Raw genomic sequence first — 7,522 nt, 5'->3', positions numbered from 1 at the left:
AAGAGATGCTGTAGCCCAATACAACAGCCTTACACAGTCAGTGGAAAAAAAAAAACCTAACAGTACTGGAGATTCACAGCGGTTATCAACTTGAATTCAGCTATTGCTCCCAATGCCTCTGCAGTTGCAGACATTGTAAAGGTGATTATATTCATTACACAGATCAATAGCACTTGGCGTTATGTCTTTAGACACTGCCGAAACCTATTTTGCCATGGGCCCGGCATCAGGGGATCCAGATCAGTTCTCATTCACGTGGTAAAGTCTCCAATGTGTGGTTGCTATACTTCCCCAGTGTTTCCTACACTTCTTTGCCATTTGCTACTGAGGAGTAGATCGGGATTTAGCAGAAGTGCTTCTGTTCTTTAATTTCCAGAGTTTTTCCTGTATATATAATGTTGCCAAGTCAGAATACTCATCCTCAATGGCCCTGACTGTGGTATTATTACACTTCCTCCAGTGGGAGTAACTGATAAATCCTGAAAAAATGCAAAAGAACTGCTTGCCAAGTAAAGTTTTTTATGGAACAATGTGGGTAGATTCACAATGTTAAGTCCCTCTGGCAGTCAAGGAAGACTACTGTCTCTTCAGACCACAAAGCCAAAAAAAAATAAAAGAAATGCCACATTGTTGGGTTCTTTAGGAATTGGAGACAGAATGTACCTTGCTTGGGCATTCTACCTGTTCTTTATATTGGCTTATCCAAAATTCATATTTTGAATAGGGCCCAAACCAACATTCTCCACTGAAAGGTGTTCAGCAAACTGAAATATGCTTTCCATTTTGGGAACCCACATCCTTAACATCCATCTTGAGTGACCAGTGATTTTCTACTTTGAGTCTCTGATAAAGAGAAGCTGCCTCCATTCACCAGTGCTGTTTAGGGTCTGGACTTGTCCTCTCTTTGAGACAATGCAGTGCAATCAGGGAGAGGACAAGTCCTGACCCCACTAGGCACACAGAATGGAGACAGCTTCTCTACCAGAGGCTCAAAGTAGCAAATATAAAGAAGCTTCTGGCTCTTGTTGACATAAAATACATAACCTACAGGGGTCTTGTGACTTGCTTGTCTGATATTCTCATTTAGCAGTGGGTGGGCCAATTCAGAATCAGTGACAAGTTGTGAAGGGCCCAACAAGCCTTGGCTGTCAAAGGGAAACAGCATATTTACAAATGCAGCCAGCCTGGCCTCAGCAGCATCTTAACATCCTAGCAGCAGTTTTACATAAAACATTAAGGTAACAATCCTTTTGGTAGAAACTTTATCTCCCTTTCTGTCACCTGAGGCTAAGCTGCTACCTGAATTGGAGCCTTCAATCCACAGTAGTCTCCTAAATGCCTATGCCTGGTTCACTGGTTTGGCTGAGATGAATTACAACCATATCAGCAAGGCTGCTGGGCCGTTCAGTCTGAGTGGCAGCTATGCAGAATATGAATGTGGTTCTCTAGTAAGTGGCCACAGTTCAAGTCCATTCTTACTGATCTGGCTAGTATAGTCCTTGGTGAACTTTGTTACAGTTTTACTGACTCTTAGGCTATTCCCAGTGACCTGTTTGGCATGCTACTTTGAAAACCACAGACAGATTCAATATGTCCTCTTTGGGATCAATAACTATGAAAATAATTCACAGCTGCTAAACAAAACATCTGGATCACTCATAGATATACCACGTGAATCTGTTTTCTGATAAGACCAGCTAGAAGTAAGCAGCCAGATGAGCCCGCACCACCCAGATTGTCACCCTGGCTGCCTGAATCCATCATTGTATCAGGCATGCTAACCCATCCACTGACATAGACTGAGAATGAAGGAAAGGACTCTGTATTTCAGATGCAGAGGCCGCCATGCAAGCCAGACCTGGGACTCCTGCCAGAAGCCGAACAGCTTGCCTCCAGGTGAAGCCACATTGTTTGGTGTATTGTGCAAACCCAGTCTTAGAAGACTACACTAAGCAGTCGGGTGGTGGGGGTGGTGATGGTGCTTCACCACTCTTGATTCATTTTAGGTTACACTGTGGCTGTTTGAGTTTGATCATCTGACCCTGTGGCATTCTGTGGGGTAGACAAATGCCCCCACAAACATAAAGGACAGATTGGACTGGCTGACCTCATGCAGCCCTCCAAAATAAGAATTGACTGCATTATTCAAAATGATCGGGAAGTGATAGGGCTCACCATTTGTTTGGGCAGCCACACTAAAGGCCCTGAGACTTTGCCCAAAAATCGATGTGGGTACTACTTGGGCACTCCAACAAATGTAAACAATGCCTCTTTCGAGGGACCCTCCCAAGAACTGTGCTTCTTGTGTGAAGACAAGCATTTGTTAGCTCTCCTTGAAAGCATGGTGACTCATACCTTAGGGTGGTCATAAGAAAGCTCTCAGATGACCTCAAAGATCCCTCCAAGATGAGGCTGTCCTTGGTTTATCCAAGAGCTTCCTGGAGGGGTAACTGACATACTTATTTTATGTGCAACCTGCGGGCAGTTATCTGTGCATTGGAAGCCCTCCAATTAGAAATGGTGATACAAAATGTGTCCCTGATTTTAGCTGAAGTGATCAGTGATGCCAACTTTGCCCTGGAAGACAATCAAATCAGTTTCAGCTCACTGGCCAGTGTTGTTATGGATGCTGCAATTGTCCTATATTTTCTGCTTGCAAGCCAAGACAGTGTCTGTGCAAATGCTAATACATCCTGCTATACTTGGATTCATGCCTTGGTCCAAGTGAAAAGGTCAATACAAAAACTGATGGTTTATGGGATTTGTTTAGCTGGTTAGGCATGGGATCCCAGGAGCCATGGTTGAGGTCACTACTGCTGTTTGGAGTCTTGTTAGTAACAGCCTCAATTAAATACTACATAAGACAAATAGAAAGGATGCGTTCCAACCTCTGTCAGATTAATTCCTCGAATATGCCCACTCTAATAACTACTGATTAGTTATTAGAGTGGAAATACTCAAAATAATCAGTAGTTATTAGAGTGGCATATTCAAGGACAATTCTTCAGAATCCAGGATGGTAGAGAAACCAGGGGTAGATGTTGGGAGATAGCCCATCACAGGATTCTCACATTTGTCCTTATCTTATGACTTTCTTTGGTTTGCATTGTCTTTCAAAGGACGTTTTTCCAGACAGCAGCCATGGAAGATAGTTTGTCTCTCTAGAGCAAAGGGCAGGCATGTTTGCTGTCTGGTATAATAAAGGGAATTTTTTCCCTTCTGGAGCAAAGGGTAAACATGCTTACCGTCAATGATAAAAAATTTGGGTTCTCAAAGCTTAGGCTTCCTCTCCTATAATGCAACACACTCACAGGCAGGTATCATCTGACCCTCCTTGTGTTGCCTGAGAATTGGCATTTATGAAACCAGAAAAAAAAAAGAACTATAGTTTTTTCCTCTGGTAATGCTATTGCTTTGAGTAATAAAGCGTCCTTTATCTCTAACAAGGAATCTATTGCCTTCTACCCACTTCCATAAAGTGGTGGCCAGCTAAGTTGTCAGATTGCAAGCAGGAGAGAATCTCAAACCATTTATAGTTCTTGACCATAAGTTCCTGTGCATTCAAAATACATTAGACTTATCCCTCTATTTGGGAGGAATCATCAGTTTTGTATGGAAAAATGCAGTCTTATTTTCCAATTAGAAAGATGCAAGGCCCTACAGTCACACCTCTAGGGTAAAGCTTACTAGAGAAAATTAGAGTGGCTGTGTTTTGTGGGAAGACTTATCCTCAAAAAACGCTGGATCCTCAAAAAAATGGGATGTTCCGGAGAGAGACAAAAAAAAAAAAAAGGTCCAAGGAGAGATGTTTCTCAAAGGCCCAAATCATGCTGAGGTCCTGAGCAGATTCCCTAAGTATAATTCTGTACCGTAGTATGTAGTAGAAGGTATCATGTTTCAGCAGTGCTGCAACTGAAACATGCAGTTCATTCGATAATGAAAAATAGGAGGCCCCATCCAGCAGAGGGAGGAAAGCATCAGGATACAGCAGGCAACACTCGGAGATGAGGAAAGATGGTTGTCAGCTGACTCTTTGTTACTTAGGGGCAGAACCTTGGACCACTTTTCTCTTTTCCCAGTTTGCTCCAGCCATGACTTTTGGTTTCCTCAAACACACTAAACGTTTCCCTTTTATGGGGATATTTTATGAGCTATTACATCTGCCTGAAATCTTCCTTCCTATGATTCTAACAAGACTAGCTATGTCTTGCACACATTCAGTTCATTCAACAGTTAGTGAGACCCTATACGTGCCAGATTTTGTTAAATGTTTTGAGGATAAAGCAGTAATAATAAAAAACAAAAACCCCAAAAGAAACTATGCATTAATACAAAATCCTGCCTTCGTGGAAGTTATATTCTAGTAGAGTGTGGGAGCACAGACTATACATTATGTAAATAAACCAAGTGGGGTTTCAAATAATGGCAAATGCTGTAGAGAAAAATAAGCTGGCGAGAGAGATAGTGAATGGCAGAGTAACAGTGGGGGTTTTATGTAGGGTGTAGGGAACATCTCACAGGCAAAATGAGAACAAAAAACAGGAGAGGTTAAGGGGTGAGTTTTATAGATACCTGGGAGAATATGGGTCAGAGCAGAAGAAATAAGATGTGCAAAGGCCCCGAAGTGGAAGTGTGCTATGCTGTGCTGAAGGAACAGCAGAGGCCAGCATGGCTGGAGTACAGGGGAAAAAGGGTGAACAAGGAGGAGGAGCTGAGGTCATGCAAGTACTGAGGCTGAATCATGGCGAGTCTTGTAGACGTTGCAGGGACTTGGCTGCTGCTGTGTGTGAGAAAGCAGTTTCCATAGTCAGGTGTGCTGAAATGATGGATGACTGAATTGACTGAGGAGAGAAGGAACTATCTGAGGGACAGGAGAGCATATCTCAGGGTAAGTCAGAGAGCAAATCATCTAGTGCAGAAGTGGAAAGAGGGGACTTACATAGAAGCATGGGAAGTTCTTCCTCCAGATCCACAGGAGAAGGCAGCAAAAATGGGTAGGACTGGTTGTTGGGAGCTTAGAAAACATTCCTCTCATTGCTTCTATTCTTGTTTTGCCCCAGAGAAATCGGAGGCAGGTGCCTTAACAGAGGGTAAGAAAGGAGATACTGGAGCTTTGCAGAAATAGTAGATGACCAGCATGGTGACTCATACCTGTAATCCCATCATACTGGGGGGCTGAGGCAGGCAGATCTCTTGAGACCAGCAGTTCGAGACTAGCTTAGGCAACATGGCAAAACCCCGTCTCTACTAAAAACACAAAAATTAGCTGTATGTGGTGGTGCACACCTGTAATCGCAGCTACTCAGGAGGCGGAGGCACGAGAATCACTTGAACCCGGGAGGCAGACGTTGCAGTGAGTTGAGATTGCACCAATGCACTGCAGCCTGAGTGGTAGAGCAAGGCTCTGTCTCAAAAAAACGTAGGTATACAATGGACTAGAAAAATGCATTATGACTGTCAACAGTGTCAAGTGTCCTTGAGAGGTCCCCGATCATGAATTTCATATGAGACTTGTCATCATGGCTGTGTGTTTTACTCTAGGCTAAATTCAACTGTTAGTACAGGTGAGAAGTAAGCTAGACACTGTTTGTATCTCAGAAATGATCTCTTCAGATAAATCTCATTCGCACTCTGAAGTGGCCCCTCAGTGACATCAGTGTGATTTAATCCTTTGCTTTGCACACGTTGTCTTGATGTTACCTGTTCCTTACATGGAAATATGAAAGCCAACATATTTCTACCTCATTCACTGTTAAGTTTTAAAACATTGCTTGGTTTATATATACATTAGGTGTTCAGAAATATTAAATAAGAGATCACTTTGTCACTTCCATTAAAGGTAGGTAGATTGTGTGTGTGTGTTTGTGTGTGTGTATGTATGTGTGTGTGAGAGGTTGGCTTAATCAGAGATTCACTTGTTTTCCAAATCATAAATCCAAGCTGGCAAATAGACATCCAACCCATGAACCACAACATGCTCCTATGCATCTATGTCTTTTTTTTTAATGCTAGAAATAAAAAGTAATGTCTTAGAGGCTCCTTTAAATACTAACAAAGAGTTCTGTAGTTTCTTTGTCACTGGTTGAGTTTTCACACTGGAAGAGAGGACATGGTGCAGGTTGGCCTCATGGATGACCTGAAAGATGACCACTTGTTTGAAGCCCAGTTGATGAGCTAGAAAGGTGAATGAGCATGCATTTACCTTACGAAGATACAAAAACATAATCAGCAGATCTATAACCTTACCAATAGTTAAAAGCAGTAAATCTTTAACAGTGTAAAAGGCAGAGCTTAAATGAAGTTTCTTAATTTCTTACCTTCAATTATTTTTTCCTACATGTCATTAGATGATTTCTAATCCAGTTTACAATTAAATCCAAACCAGGCATTCAGATGAGCAGACCTACACATATAATTTAATATACTGTGAAAACTCATAGGGGCTCTACTAATTTTGTTCATAGTGATAGGATCACTACTCTTTATCACTATGCATAATCATATTTCACGATACCTACAGGTGTGTGTTGGGGGGCTAAGAAAAGGCTAGTTACCCAGTTTGCATGTTATCTTTGCCTTTTCTTCTTTTTCATCATTACATGAGCAACTGTACTAGCAAATAGGTAAAGAATAGGGCAGACAAATGGACAAATGGATAAATGGAGCTGGTAACTCCCACAAACTATTTGGGCAGAGGAATATCGTGAAATTTTTTCTAAAATAAAATCTCTATTCTCTCCCTCCCCATTTCCATTACCCTGGTTTTTGTTCATTCACTTTTGGCCTTAACTATTGCATCTCTTCTGTACCTGCTTTCATCCAGTCCATTCCCCATATGGTAATCCAAGTGCTATTCTTGAAATGCAAATTGAACCACATTTCTCCCCTGCTTAAAAACCCTCAGTGGCTTATGGATGGGCTCAGTGTCTACTCCTTAAGTTTTAGGGTCCTTCAGGATATGAACCGGTCACCTCTGTGGCCCCCCTCTCCTCACTTGTGACATCTCAGCCACGTCACACTCATTCCATATCCTCAAATATATCTTGATTTTCAAGTTTGAGTTTTTACCAGTTCTCCCATCACTTGTGTGCTTTTCCTGGTAAACTGCTACCACCCTCCAACTATCAGAAAACATTGCACCAGTACCTCTACTCTTCTAAATAGAGGTTGTAAGGTAGGAGACGGGCAGGATTTATTTCCTAGGCCAGACAGGATGGAGTGAAGAAACTGGCCAGAAGCAATAGGTAGCATTAAAGGCAACCTCTAGTTAGCCTCGCTGCCCGCTAGTATAAGACACTCCCACCATCACCGTGACAGTTTACAAATGCCACGGCAACAACCTGTTCCCACTCCTTATTCATGGCAACAGCCCCTAGGTTACTACCTCCCCCCCCCTTTTTTTAAGAGATTTCTGAATAACCCACCCCTTAACTTGCACATAATTAAAAGTGGGCATCAATACAGCTGCCAACAGCCCATATGCTTCCAGCTCTGGGTGCACTGCGTAAGCATTAGCCCTGGT

Source organism: Cebus imitator, unplaced genomic scaffold (assembly GCF_001604975.1).
Source record: "Cebus imitator isolate Cc_AM_T3 unplaced genomic scaffold, Cebus_imitator-1.0 Scaffold790, whole genome shotgun sequence".
Lineage (NCBI taxonomy): Eukaryota > Metazoa > Chordata > Mammalia > Primates > Cebidae > Cebus > Cebus imitator.
This window is presented reverse-complemented; position numbering follows the sequence as displayed.